We start from the raw sequence: 16,650 nt of genomic DNA, 5'->3' as shown, positions 1-16,650 counted from the left end.
TTTTAGATGGAATTTTTGAAATCGAAAATTTACGATTCGAGGAGTTAAAATCGAAATTAGAATTGCATTTTGGGGAAGGGCATTTAGCTCAGACATATTACACCCAATTTACAAATAGGAAACAAAAATATTCGGAAAATTTAGCAACCTTAGGTGCAGATTTAGAGAGATTGTCTCGTTTGGCTTATCCCGAATGCTCACATGAGGTGAGAGATAAAATTGCTTGCGCGCAGTTTATCGCCGCGCTATCGGACGGATTTGTGAAACGAACTTTACAGCTGGAGAGTGTTTCTTCTTTAAAATCAGCTGTAGAAAGGGGGAATGGCTGTTAAAGTCATACAAGAAAATAGTTTTGTTAAAAATAAATATAGTCAACAGGGAAATAATAATAAAATTCATAAATTTAATTTTAAACAAGAGAATGGAAGACGGGAAAAAGATTTTGATAAGAGGAACTTCATAAAGCAAAGTAAATTCAATTATAAGGATCAAAAGAATATATTCTTCCAGACAAAGAAAGAATGTTGGCAGTGTGGTGCTCAGGGGCACTTCCGTTCAGAATGCCCGTCTTTAACGGAAAACAAACATTAGTCGAATTCTGCGGGGTAAGTTCGGCTAACAAAAAAAATGCCCCGGAAAGATTGTATAATCGTTTTTACAAAATAAATAGAGTTAAGAAAAATTCTTTCTGTTACAAGGGAATGTTAGATGGTGGAAATTGTATATTTAAAATAGATACGGGCTCCGATGTTTCGATTTTAAATGAAAGCTTGGTTATGGGGCCAAAGCAACGGTATGAAATAAATGAATATAGTTTAAAATATCCAACGGGAGAGACTGTTTCAATGAATTATAAAGTTATTGTTGGAATAGAATTAGGAAAGTATTCTTTGGATGTTCCGATGCTAGTTGCTAATATTTCGGATGATTGCATATTAGAAATTGATTTTCTTGAAATGATTGATTTGGGCAGAGCTTTTGAGTCTGAATTCGGGAATTTTGAGTATCATAGAGATATTGAATTTTCATGTTCGCGAATGATTTCTGAAGAGAAAGTTCCTTGTATCTTGGAGAAATTTTTTGAAGAAAACTCTAAAAACCTAAATATTTCTCAGAAGGATGTATTTGCTAAATTCTTAAACGAATTTCAGGATGTGTTTTCGGAAGATTTAATTGCAGGAAACTGTGAAGTTTTAAAGCATGTCATCAACATAAAGGATTCCAATCCTATTGAACAGGCTCTTCGAAGGGTTCCCATACATCTTAGAGACGAAGTAAGTCAGATTATTCAGGAAATGAAGTTGCAGGGTGTAATTGAAGAATCTCAAAGTCCGTGGGTTTCTCCTGTAGTACTAGTTAAGAAAAAGGATGGATCATTAAGATTTTGTGTGGACTATAGGAAATTGAATACGGTCACGGTCAAGGATTCTTATCCCCTACCACGTATTGAGGATATTTTGGACCAGTTATCAGGGAATTCCTGGTTTTCCACTCTAGATTTAAAAAGTGGATATTGGCAAGTGAAACTTTCTTCTGAGGACAAAGAAAAGACGGCGTTTTTCGTAGGAAATGGTTTATGGCAATTTACAGTCATGCTATTTGGCTTATGCAATGCTCCAGCTACTTTTGAGCGGAAAAAGTAATGGAAAAAGTTCTTCGAAATATTTTATCTAAAATCTGTTTGGTATATCTTGATGATGTGATTGTTTTTAGCAAATCTTTTGAGGAAATGGTGGCTAATCTAAAGAGGGTTTTTCTTCGCTTACGTATGGCAAACTTGAAAATTAATCCCAAAAAATGTTCTCTCTTTGGAAGGGAGGTGAAATATCTAGGACATATTGTATCAGAACAAGGCATCACTACAGATCCTGGGAAAATCACTGCTGTAAAGGACTGGCCTATTCCTCAAAATAAGAAACAGGTTCGAAGTTTTCTAGGATTTTGTTCCTACTATAGAAAATTTGTATTTTTTTTCTTTGATAGCAAAACCTCTGTTTATGCTCACTGAGAATCAGGTCACATTTGAGTGGTCTCAATCTTGTCAACAAGCATTTGAAGAGTTGAAACAAAAATTGATTTCTTCACCAATTTTATCTTTTCCTATGGAAAAGGGAGAGTTTATCCTTGACACTGATGCTTCAAATCATGGGATTGGTGCAGTTTTATAACAAGTTCAAGATGGAATTGAAAAAGTTATTGTTTATTTCAGCCGAATTTTGAGTAAGACAGAAAAGAATTATTACGTGATTCGAAGGGAATTATTGGCTATTGTGGAATCACTGAAGTCCTTTCATCATTATTTATATGGAAGGAAATTCTTAGTTCGAACGGATCATATTTCACTTCGTTGGTTGATGTCTTTTAAAGATTTAGAAGGTCAATTAGCCCGTTGGTTAGAAAGATTGCAGCAATATGAGTTTGAAATCATTCATCGGAAGGGACAACTACATCAAAATGCTGATGGGCTGTCAAGACGTCCTTGTGCGGCATTAGGTTGTGATTATTGTACAAAAGTAGAATTTAAAGAGAATTTGGTTGCTCGAATAGTTTTAGGGAAAGATTGTTTAGAAGAATGGCGGAAGAAACAATTGGAGGATCCAATTATTTCGATTTTCTTACAAGGAAAAGAATCAGGAATACGTCCTCCTCGACAAGAAATGGCCATGCAGGATATTTCGGCAAAAATATATTGGTCCTATTGGGATGCATTAGTTTTGAAGAATGGTGTTCTATATAAAAAGTGGGAGTCTCCAAATTTTTAATCTATTATTATTCAGATTATTGTCCCTAGGAATTGCATAAATCAAATATTGGAAGTAGCCCATGATTCCTCGTCCGGCGGTCATTTTGGGGTAAATAAGACATTGGAGAAGATCCGGAAACGTTTTTATTGAGCTACATGTAAACATGATGTGGAGGATTGGTGTCGTTCGTGTAAAATTTGTGTAGCAAAACAAGGTTCTTCAGAAAAAGGAAAATCTCCGTTACAAATTTATAATGTAGGTTCTCCATTTGAAAGGGTTCAGATGGATATACTTGGTCCTCTTCCCGTTACTTCAGTACGTAATCGATATTTATTGGTTGTAATCGACTGTTTCACTAAATGGGTTGAAGCTCTTCCATTAAAAAACATTAGAGCTATTAGCAAAAGCTTTTGTAAAGCAAGTAGTTTCTTGTCATGAGGTACAAAAGGTACCCGGTTTTACCCTATTTTCCTATATAATTGAAATTTTAGTAGATTTGTAAATTATTATATATATTTTTTTGATATATGCTTTTTATATAAAACTTAATAAAATTTTATATAAAATGTAAATATTTAATAATACTTTTATTATATAAATGATGCAAATAATTTTCACATAATATGAGATATTGTACAATACAAATAAATTTGGGACAATGTTTTAATGCGACCCGAGCACGACAAGTTTTTATACTTTGCTTTGGTGTAAGTTTGTTTCATGCGATTTAGAGTTTATGAGAAATTTTCCTTCAATAAATATATCCCAAAACGTTAGATGTGTGTATACTGTGCATTTAGTTAATTATAAAATAATTCTAATTTAGCTATACGTCCTACTATTCTAATTATATTATGATGTATTAAATATATTTTTTCTTAATAACGGAAATAATAAAATAAAAAAATTTTATAATAAATTTTTATATAGTTGGCATAATTTTTTGATATCATTATTTTTCTAGGAAATTAAAACAGCTACTTTGTATAACAGCTTTTTAAAAAAATGTTTTTATTTAAATAATAATAAAAGAAATAAAATTTATAGTATAAATTTTGGTAATTATTTATATTAAGAGACACCTCGCCAATGACTTTGACCTTGATATATGTTGTCAAGGACATGATCCTGAGTAACTTTTTCTTATAACTTAATCGGCAGTGTCTTATAGTTTCTGAGATATTTAATGTTAAAGATTGAAGCTTCGAAATGAACATTTGGTTTTGGTTATATAACGTAACTTGAATCAAATTTTAGTTTTATATCAGAAATAAGTTTGGGTTAGGTTATATCTCCCAAAAGTGTAGTCCTCCGTAGGAGGGGGGAGGGGCGGAACCCACTGTGTCCACCCATATAATTTACAATGCAAAGCTAGATTCATCTCACGATTATTGTGTGAATGGGAAAATATATGCGTGAACGCAGTGGGTTCCGCCCCTCCCCCCCTCCTACGGAGGGCTCCACTTCCGGAAGATATAACCTAACCCAAACCTATTTTTGAAAATTTGATTTGAGTTATACGTCTTGATGCGAATGAATCTTAGCTCTCGCTTAGAAATTACAAACTCATGTAAAAATTACGTTTTATTTCTCAAACTTTATTTGTTAATAACTTTTTAATAAACAATGGCCGCCGATTAAATTATAAGAAAAAGTTACTCAGAATTATGTCCATGACAACATATGTCAAGGTCACGGTCATCGGCGAGGTGTCTTTTAATGTAAATAATTACCTAAAGTTCTATTCATTTGGCGCAATACCTAGATAACCAAGCGTACGATTCCCGCACGAGATATTATTATCGTACTATTACTTTACTACCACGAGATGGCGACGTACGACGTAACTATACGGTATCAGTACAAAAAGAATATGTAATACTATGATACAGTGTACCATTATCGTACCTGTACTGCGAACTGTTCGATATATGTATATCACAATAGGAACTGTACCATACCAGTACGGCGTACTGAGTATGTATTGAACCCTAAAATGAACCGAACTAATATACATATTATACTAATTAATTGAATAATAATAACTTTTTTTAAATTGTCATTCTATTTTTAAATTAATTTAACATAATAATAGCGGTCTAAATTGCTGTTTAAATAGAAGCCTAGTCCATTATTTTGGCGCGCATAACCGACACAAGCGCGGCCGGACGAGATCCGATAGCTCACATTGCCACTTGGCCACAGTTGAACAGGATCTTATTCTGATTGGTCAACTGTGCTGATTACTTTATGAAGGATTCACACTGCGTGAACGCACTGCATCCACGTAGTATGAATCTTCCATAACGGAAAGTCTCCTCCCAACGCGGCTATTTTGTTTTTCTCTGTGTAACATTTCCTTCTTCTCTGTGATAACGTGAATCCGTACGGACGTGTTTTTCTTAGTTCCATAATTTTTCAAGTTATTGCGAGGAGTTTTCAGAAGTTTTCTGGAGTTTTTCAAGGAGATTTATATATTAAAAGGAGATATATATTTTATATTATATAAGAAGATATATATTAAGAATATTTCAGAAGGAATTATTTTCATTCATCCAGTATCTGAGGTGTGTAATTTTTCATATAACAATTAATTTGATAGCTTTTTTTGGTTTTAGTGATGGATTAGATTTCATTAGATACCGGTTTTTCATTTTCAATCTTTCATTGAATATCTATATATTAAAAGGTTTACAGCCAATCTAAGCTATGAGTCTAAGTTTTCTAAGTTCATCTAAGTTTTGTCTTCACCATCTATCTATCTTCATTTGCCCGAAGTCATGTATGCGCTTGCACGAGATAACAATGAGCGATATCGTCTTTTTGTGGAATAAATGAAAGCCTACTCTATTACATTTACGTATGATACACGTCTTGCAATAAGCAGCCAGATAAAGACATATGTAATATAATAATAGCGCACATAAAATGGATTACATACTACGAAAAGAATATATTTTAATGTCAGGACAAACATTTTACACCGAAATTTTCTATATTCTGAATCTATTGACTCTTGTTTATTTTTAAAAGCGTTGCTATGGAAAATTTAAAGGTGATACATTAATAATTAAAAGAGTATCTTACAGTTTTCGGCCATTCTTGATTATCAGTTTGTCCTCGAACTATGAAGTTAAATCAATATTCAAAAATTAAAAATTATATTGGGTGATTGCATAAGTTCGTGCCCGATTTAAATATAAACTTCAATAGATTATATTTTATTAATCAATTATATAGTCTCCATTCTTTTCTACAATGGTTTTCCAACAATCTATAAGCTTGTCGATTCCATTTTTGAAGAAAGAACTTGGTTTTTCTTGAAAAAAAGTTTGTGGTTTTCGACAGCTTCCTCGGAATTGAGATTCTTGTCATTTAAACTATTCTGCAAAGACCGGAACAGATAAAAATCTGAAGGCGCAATATCTGGAGAATATGGCGGGTGCTGCAGAATTTCCCATTGCAACTCTTGCAGTTTTCGCAGCGTCTGTTGAGCGACGTGTGGCCTAGTATTGTCGTGGTGGAAGATGACGCCTTTTCGATTGGCCAAAATCGGACGTTTTTCTCGAATAGCTGCAGCGAGTCTAGTTAGTTGCTCACAGTACTTGTCCGCCGTGATTGTTTCGTCGCGTTGGAGCAGCTCAAAGTAAATAATTCCCTTGCGATCCCACCAAACACACAGCAACACCTTCATCGGATGAAAGCCAGCCTTTGCTACGGGTTCTGTTCCTTCAGCTGCTGTTTTCCATGTCCTCTTTCGCTGTACGTTTTTGTAGAGAATCCACTTTTCATCGCCTGTTACCATTCGATCTAAAAAAGGCTCTTTTTTGTTACGCTCGAGAAAAGAAAGAGCCACAGTCATGCGATTTAGCTTATTCCTTTCAGTCAAGAGATGCGGCACCCACGTATCAAGCCTGGAAATGTATCCAAGCTTTTTTAAATGACGAAAAGCGGTTGAATTATCGATGTTTAGCCTCTCAGCAATATCCTCAGTTGTAATCCTTGGGTTTCTTTCCACTAACATACACAATGTCATCATCAATGCCAGAAGGCCGTCCAGAGCGGGGTTGATCCTCCATGTTGAAATCACCATTTCGAAATTTGCCAAACCACTTTTTGACTGTTCGGAGAGCAGGAGCGCGGTCCAAATAAACGCTTTGAATATTTTTTTATGCAATCCCAACACTCACGCCTTTCCGAAATTCATATAGCATTACATGCCGCAAATGCACCTTTTCGTTCTCCATTTTTTATGATATGGACTTATCTGAACAATATCTGACGCTAAATTGACATAAGACAACGTCATCTATTCGGTGTAAGCAACAATTACCACACGAAAACAATAGAACTCCCCATGCAGTAACTTAATGCCATCTATGAAAATCGGGCACGAACTTATGCAATCATCCAATATTTAACTAATTACGAACAAGATTAATATTATAATAACTTAAAAGAATATCTTTACAAACAAATATTTTTAATAGATAATTAATTTTTTATATCGTGCCCAAAATTTCATATTAGCAGCTTCCCATATTCCTTTATATAACTTATTTATACGTCGAAAACCATCTACATTAGATATAATATACATATCTATTATTTCGGAGTTTTTTTGTAACAACATACGATCCTTTAAATTTTGAAATCAATTTTTTAGAAATTCCAGGAGTACAATCAAAATTATGAATCATAACAAAATCTCCTTCACAATATTTATATGCCTTTTTTTTTTATTATTAACTTGAACTTCATTTTATTGCTGACTTAGAAATATTTTTTCTACTTTTAGGTCTGATTAATTCTAAATCTTTATTATTAACACATTTGTCTGTTAAATAACTAGTTATTTCATCTTTTACATTATTTCGTTTATAATACCAAATAATAATTTACTAGGAATTTCCTTTGTATAATACTTTTATTAATAGTATTATTAATACAAAACTCTGTTTGAGGAAGCATTTGATACAAATATTTTTTTATATCATTATCGACTAGTTTAGCTAACATTGGTGTGAATATACGATCAATTCATTTGACTTATCCATTTGCCTAGAGCGAAGTAGTGGCTATTATATATTGAGTATTCATTAAACGTCATTTTTCATTAAAAATGAAATTTTTGCGAGGTAAACGCAGTACCTCTATCACAGATTATTATTTTCGGCGTAGTATAATGACTGACAAATGCTTCGTTACTGAATATGGTTTTTGTAGCATATAATTTAACATATTTTGTAAAAGCATCTATTACTAAAAATATATATTGTTTTAAATGATATTTTTTTTCTCTATGGATCTTAAAAAGTCAATATGTAATGTATGAAATAGAACATTTTCTTTTGGTATGTTATGTAATAAGCTTTCTTTTCTTCCATTAGCTGCAGAAAATCTATACATTTTAAAGTTTTTTATGTGTCTTTCTACTTTTTGTTTTAATTTTGGAAACCAATAATTACATATAATATTATTTACAGTTTTTTTTATAGCATAATGTCCCATTTCATCATAATATTTATATATAATATTATTTTCCATAGACGCAGGTACATAAAATAACAATCCTGAATCTTTTTTCTACAAACTAAACCATTCCACATTTCAAAATAAATATCTTCTTGTTCTTCTAATTTTTCACATAAAATCTTTATCTTTGGATCTTTGCTTTGACAAATCGAAATATTATTCTAATGAATTCAATGACTAAAATATTATTTGTTTTACTAAGTATTGTATTTTATTTTTTGATCGGTGTTCTCATATTTATTTCATAGTCATAGTTTTTAATTTAGTATCCAACATGCAATTCGGGGTTAATATCTTTTTTATTCAAAGTGAGTCACAATCAATCACTATTTTGAATTTTATATCCTGCACATATATACTCTGAAACATCGTAAAGCATAAATTATAGCGAGTGTTTCTAATTAAAATCTATGATAACGACTTTCAGTATTAGAAGTTCTTTTCCAAAATACAAAATACAGGAAAATACAAGAATGAAATTTCCAAAATACATAAAATTTCATATCCGACTTTCTTTGCATCAAAATTGCAACATACCCTAATAAATTAGCATTGCAATGTAATTCAATTAAATCCTTTAAAACCTAACCTAACCTAATAAATAGCTAATAATGGAGCTTGAATTTAAATTCTATTGTTTCGAATGCCTCTAATTCTTTCGAACTAAATTAAAAAGAAAATTATGCTTAATTATCTCATACAACGGTTTGGCAATAAATGTAAATTTTTCTATAAATTTCCAAAAGTAAGAACTCAAACCAATAATAGATGTACAAAAACTTTGTACATCTTTAATATTTCGAGGAATAGGAAATTTTTATATAGCTGTTATGCCATTCATAGTAGGTTGTAACCCTTTTTTTGTAATTACATATTCACGTAATTACGTACTCACATATTCTATTTTTGTAGTTAAAAATTCACATTTATCCAATCTTAATTCTATTTTATTTTTCTATTTTATTACTAATAATCGGAAAACTTATTTCATGATTTTAATTTGATGTTCCAGCGTCTCTAATACAATCAGAATATCATCTAAATAGACTGATACATCGCCTGATTCTATTAATTTAAAAAATACATCATCTGGAGTACCAGTATCTAGCAAGATATTTAAATATAAAATATAATTGATATTATTATTGCTTATTTGCTAAGTAACATTCTTCTGGAAATCGTCTTCCTTAACCACATTTTCGATATTAGCAATTTCTCTTTTCCTGGCCCTCTCTTGGAAGTCCTTTGCCACGTCCAAATTCTCGACAGGTAAAACAAGATTCTTTCCCACTCTTGGGTTGTCTCCATTGATTAATGTGATGACCAAATTTATTGTAGTTGTAGCATTTATTGTCTTTAATAAACTTACATTTTTTTTCTGATGTCTTGAGGTTCTTATATCCATCTCCGCCTCATTTTTAATCGTTTCTACTTCGTGATTATTACCGGTCGCTGATTTTAATCGTTGATTTAAACCAGTATCTGATCGAATCGTGACTTTCTTAAATGCTTGTAGCAGCTCAGATATTGATGAAAAGTTTTGCATTCTAACCTAATTTCTCACTTGATGATCTGGAATACCATCGATTATATAATCTAGGACTCCTCTTCTACTATCGGTACTCTATTGATTTTAATTTTGTCGTGATAATAATCAAGAGAACTTTTAGTAGATTGCCATATGCCTGCTTTAAATTGTTTGCGTAGATCAACTTTATTTGCACGGTAATCATACATCGTCTTCATCTGCTGTAAAATTTCATCTACGTCCATTAGTAATAATTCGGGTTTTGAATGAAACCATGCTTGTGCTTTTGCTTTGAGTCGAGAAGCAATAAAAATTTTTGCGGTATTATCGTCCAGTTCGGAAGTGACACACAATAATCTCAATTGTTTTTTCCATTGCTCCAAATTAAGATCAGTACCTGAGAATTCATTTAATAATTCACTTTAATATTTGCTTTAATATTTACATGAGACTTTATAATCCTTTCATATCCATTCGAAGAAAAAGGTGTATTTCGTAGAAGCTTCTTACGTTTCATAATTTCCATTTCACGTTCCATAAATGATCTTTCACGACGCATAAATTTAATTTTTTTGACATAATCGAAATTCAATATTTCCGTTCATCATAATACCGTTTGATTTTTGCCATCGCGTATATTTGATGCGTTGTTTGTTGATGCTTATGCAATTTTTTCGGTGCTATCGTGGCCCTCGATTACATCATCTTCATTCATTCAGGTATCTTCTGGACCTGCTTCCATGATTTTGCTTAACAATTATTTCCGTTCGTAGGTAAGCCTAAATCTTTTAGTTTCTGTTTGTGCTCGACATTTGTCATATTTTGGAGAGCTTTTCTTTGGCCGCGTTCTGTCATAATTGATGTTGATTCAGAATTTCTTTGCTTATAAATTAAATTAAATTTCTGTCCTGAATCTCTAGCGTATTTTTTAGGTCTTCTTAAATGCACACAACTATGACCGATTCGGCAACACACTATATGACACAACTGATCATAAATGACATTTAAATCAATTAACAGTATACGTTAATCCCACTTCTGATAATTTGTAATACAATAATAGGGCATATAAAATAGATTACACACTGTTAAAAGAATATATATTAACGTCAGGACAAACGTTTTACACCAAAACTTTTTACATTTTGAATCTATCTCAACTCTTGTTTATTTTTGTTTGAAAGCTTTTAGTTAAAAATTTTGCTATGCAAAATTTAAAGGTGATGCATTAATAATTATGTAACGCCACAGCCGTTACCACCGGCGCATACATAAATACATATCTATTGTAATACATCCGCCTCGCTTACTCTATCCTGCTCTGCCTATCCCATTTGCACGACCATCGCGCACGCTCTCTCGCTCGCTCACATGCCACACGCACCGTCCCGCTTGCGCTAGGCGCGCTATCTCGCTCTCGACTCGCCCTATCTCTCTCGCGGTCCCCACACGGAATCGACCCCACTTCCGGACCGACAGCATAGTGGGGGGCCCCGGCCGGGTATATAAGCCCGGCCTGCCGAGCAGTGTTGTTGTTCGGGCCGGGTTTTCTCGCGCATGCGTGGTAGATGGCTGCCAAAGCAGCGGTGTATATAAGAGGAGTAGTGTTTGGGCGCGAAAGTCTTGGTGGACCCGACAATAAGGACAGGCTAGGTTAAGATGAGTAGATAAGTATATTTATAAATAATGCATGCGCAAAGAGAAGGAGCAATTAAGTGACCGAAAGTTAGAGACTTTCAAAATGCATGGCTGCATGAGGATAATTTTAAAGAATTGTTAGCTCCCCATCATGTAGAAAATAAAGCTTTTTGTACTGCATGTAATAAGACCATCAGATGTTGTAAGACAGATTTACTTCAACATTCGCAAACGGTCAAACATAATACAAACATTAATAATAATAATAATAACAACGCAGTTGATAACGTTGAAGATATATTATCATATAAAGATAAAGTCAAGAAGCAGAAATTAAATTAGCAGCATTTTTTGCCAAACGTAATGTAGCTTTTTATACCGCAAATCATTTGATTCCATTATTGAAAGATATTTGTATAGATCCTAAAATTGTACAAGATATGTCACTGGGCCGATTAAAATGCGCGAATATTGTTAAAAATGTTATCGCTAAAAGAGAAAATGAAAAACTTATTATGAATTTACGAATTTGCAAATTTTCTATTTTAATTGATGAGAGTACCGATATATCAGATACGAAATTAATGTGTATCCTTGTTCGCTATGTTTCACCTTCAAATAAAAAAGTCGTAACGCAATTATTAGATTTAGTTTCATTAAACTACAGATTGTTCCGCGAGCAAACTTTTCGAAACATTTAAAAATCTTTTAGACGAAAAAGAAATCCCTATAACAAATATTGTTGGAATGGCATGTGATAATGCATCAGTTATGACTGGATGCAATAATTCTTTTATGTATCGTTTAAAATTAGAAGTACCGGGATTAATAACATTAAATTATATATGCCATTCTTCCGCGCTTGTAGCTAGTAAATCTTGCGAAACATTACCTTCGTCGTGTGAAACTTTAATTAGAGGGGTTTCTACTTACATTTCCGGCAATCCAAAGAGATGTACAATTTTAGGTGAATTCCAAGATTTTTTCAATGTGGAAAGACATAAATTATTAAAATTGTCAAATACTAGATGGCTTGTTTTACAAAAGTGCGTTGTTAGATTACTTGAAAATTGGGATGTTTTGAAAAAATATTTTACTTTAGCAGTTGTCGAAGATAAAACTAAATCTGCGGAAATAATTTTAACGGAATTAAATGATAATTCAATTAAAGCTTATTTATTATTTTTAAAATTTGCATTACATTTTTTAAATAATTTTAACGCTTTGTTTCAATCGCGTAAGATTTTAATTCATAAATTATTTGAAAGTAGCCAACAATTGATACGACAATTAATACAAAATTTTCTGATTTCTAATGCAATTAAGAATATTTCATCTTTAGATATTGATAATGAAGAAAATATACAGCCTGTAGAAAATATATATGTTGGACCTGAATGTGAGAACTTTTTGAACACCTTATCTCCAGAATGCAGTCAACAAATAAAGCTAAAATGTCTAGATTTTTATGAAACAGCAACTCGGCAAATGTTAAAACGTTTATCATATAATAATACTCTTTTTGAACAATTATCTTTTTTAAAACCTAAGTATGCTTTATATGATGAAGGTCGAGTTAAAATTAAAGATGTAACTTATATTGTTAATCAAATAAAATCTATTAATATTGATATTACTAAATTAGCTTTTGAATGGAGAATTTTACCGTCGATTTTTGATGAAGAACAAAAAAAGGAATTAACTTTAAAAATTGATGAAATGTGGAAAAAAATTATAGAATATAAAGATTTTAATGATGAAAAAGTATTTATAAATTTAGATTTATTAGTTCAAATAGTTCTTTCTTTTCCACATTCAAATGCCGAAGCAGAACGTATTTTTTCTGTAGTAACAGATGTAAAAATTAAAAAAAGGAATCGATTATCTAATGATATGGTTTCTGCAATTTGTATAATTCGATCAAGTCTTGAGGCTGAAAATATTAACTGTACTACTTTTGAAGTAGATTCTAGACATTTAGCGTTGCATAATAATATATGGAGAAGTAAGTCATGCAACGATTTGCAATCTGATGGATCTTAATATTTTTTTATTGCTTTTATATATTTTATTTTGCGTCATGTACAATCATTTTTATTGCTTTTATATATTTTATTTTGTATAAAGTACAATTATACATCTAGTCAATGTTGTTTTTGTTTTTATTGTATCTTTATTATTGTTTTGTTTTTTACAGTTTAATAAAATTTGTTTTATTATAAATTTATATCTGTATAATAAAATCCAAATTTTATGTGCAATTAATTTTAATATTTATGTGCAATTAATTAGTTTGTAATTATTTTTAGATTTTGTAATTATTTTTAGAATTTATTTTATTTAATTATTATATTATCTCTTTTAATAAAAAAAAATGGTATAAATTACATTATAATTAAAATTAGTATTTGTAGAAAAAATGTTTTTTATTTCTTTAATTGATTATTTAATTAATTATTTTTAAAAAGATATTTTTATATTTAATGAATTTTATTTATGTTCATTTAAACAAATAAATATTTTTATTTTTTGTATTATTTGTAAGAATACTGGTGAGGTTTTTGGCAGTTTTCCTTATACTTGCAATAAATGTTGGTATTCTATGAGATTCTGCCAAAAATAAAATTTTATTTTTGTTTATATTAAAATGTTTTTTAATTAATTATTTTATTACCCTTTCCTTTTTCAGTTTATTTATATTTTATTTATAATATATATGTGTTTATTTGAATATTTAATATTTTTATAATAGATTTTTAACAATTATCAGATATTTTTGTGCGGGTGATTAATGGTACTTCTTTTTGGTCAACTAAGCACTGTACTGATACCGCGTTTGCCATGCAGGCGCGAAAAAACCCGGCCCGAACAACAACACTGCATCGATGTCGATGCCGAGTTCGACGACGGCGGCGATGCCGATGTCTATGCCGGCGGCATCAAAGTCAAGGGCCAGGATGACCACGGCAACGTCACCGCTAGCGGCTAGCGGCGGACCCGAGGAGGCGGGTGACCGTGGCGACGTCGCCGCTAGCCAAGAACAGGCGGATGCCGACGGGCTTGAATCGGTCCTCTGGACCAAATGTACAAAAGGTTAGTTTTATTATAAAATTTTTTAATAAATATGTGTGTGTGTGTGTGTAAATATGTATATGTAAATATATGTGTGTATGTGTATGTTACAATGTGTTATAATGCGCGATCTTTTTTAAAGCTGAAATATCATTTCTTATATTCCAGTTTTAAAATCATTTACGGTGAAGCAGTAACTGGCATGTGCTTCAATGTACTACTATATTATTTGCAATTTGTATGTGTGATTTGCAAATAATATAATATATTGAATCACGCGTCTGTTACCATTTCACAAATGATTTTAGACTGGAAGATGAGAGATGATATTTCAACTTTCAAAAAAGTCGCATTGTAACACGCACACACATACACACATTCACACTTATATGTATAATATATGTATGTATATCACATGTGTATGGTGTTCGTATATGTATAAAATATGCGCGAGCATAGATACATACAGAATGTATTTCTTTCATATGTAATATACATACATATACTATACACACAAGTGTGAATGTGTGTGTGTGTGTGTGTGTAAAAACATTAATATTTTAATTTTTTTTCCAGCGCATTAGTAATGCGGTGCGGTGGGCGATCTTCCGAGAGAGGCGAAAGCAGAAAAACGCCGGCATGCCGCCAACGCCAACAGGGTACATGCCGGCACCCCTGTCATCTGGATATGTGCCTGCATCATCCGGATACGTGCCTGCGCCGCCTGTGCCATCCGGATATGTGCCTGTGACATCCGGATACGTGCCTGCGCAGTCTGCATCATTCGGGTACATGCCCGCGACGCCTGCACCATTCGGATACATGCCCGCGACGCCTGCATCGTCCGGATACGTGCCTGCGCCGCCTGTGCCATCCGGATATGTGCCTGTGCCATCCGGATATGTGCCTGCGCCACCCGGATATATACCTTTACCATCTGGATACGAGCCTGCGTCATCCGCGGCATCTGGATACATGCTTTTTTTTTAAAGTTCCCTTTTGATTTATTTTTTTATTTTATGATTTATTTTTATTTTATTATTTTTTATTTTATGGTTTTATTTTATTTTATCTATAAGTTTCAGTTTGTATTATATTCATTATTTTTTATTATGAATTCATATCCTTAGGCATACTTATTAGTTTATAGTTATTATTAGTACACACACGCACATACACACATACACACACACGCACACAATGTACAAAACAAAAAAAAATTAAAAATTAAATTTGTATTTCTAATTAAATTTGTTTAGTACAACTTCGTTATCCTTGTTCCTAATTCTTATTCTTATCCTTATTCCTAATTAATTAAAATATTATAATTTATAAATATTGTTGCGTCCGCGGATCGAAATCGATCTAACTCGAATCCGCGTGACACAACCGACACTCGCGTACCGCAAGTAAATAATTAACACTCCTTTGAAAGAACGAAAGGAACTTTAATATAATAACACAGAACACTATTGTACAAGGAACACAGAACAATAACAGTTATCTCGAATACGTCCGCCCGGAATGACATCCGTCGCGAGACTCCCTGATGGCCGATCCCTCTCCAAATGAACACCGTTGTTTAACAACAACCCTTAGCAACGTTCTCCCGGAGACGGGTACAGCAGATTCAGGAATAACGGTCACAGACGACCCGTAGGGACGCAACACTACTCCCCCTCTTTAAAATTGTCGTCCCGACAATCAATGATAGAAGGGCTCTTCTAAATTAAATGGGTTGATCGTTGTCCTCTTCTTCCAAGGCGTTGACTCCAGGGTACTTTAATGACTTCCTGCTCTACCCTGAGCTGCTGCTACAGGTTACCGAGCGCCATTATTTATCGGCCCCAATCACACACCCTCCAGGAATATACAGGATACTGCCATCGAACCCGCTTGACAAGAATATCCAATGTCGACTCCAGGGTACAAAAATGGTTTCCTGCCCTATCCTGAGCTTCTGCTGCAGGTTACCGAGCAGCGTCAAAATCCAGAACCCAATCGACTTCGATAAATCTTGAAATTGCAGTAGCTGTCCCCCGTTCTTCGCCTGATTTCCGGAAATATCCAATGCTGCCGCATCTCCGCATCTCAACATAAGGGAGCGAATCTTCGGACAAGAGGGGGGTGGGT

At 32.8% G+C, this 16,650-nt stretch overlaps 1 pseudogene; it reads left to right on the top strand.

Annotated features, from left to right (window-relative positions):
- The first annotated feature begins 11,375 nt into the window (after positions 1 to 11,375).
- Positions 11,376 to 12,794, top strand: LOC138943758 (zinc finger BED domain-containing protein 5-like; annotated as a pseudogene).
- The last annotated feature ends 3,856 nt before the right edge of the window (positions 12,795 to 16,650 follow it).

This window comes from Polyergus mexicanus, unplaced genomic scaffold, assembly GCF_030449975.1.
Source record: "Polyergus mexicanus isolate NDT 795.1 unplaced genomic scaffold, iyPolMexi1.0 SCAF_38, whole genome shotgun sequence".
Lineage (NCBI taxonomy): Eukaryota > Metazoa > Arthropoda > Insecta > Hymenoptera > Formicidae > Polyergus > Polyergus mexicanus.
This window is presented reverse-complemented; position numbering and strand designations above follow the sequence as displayed.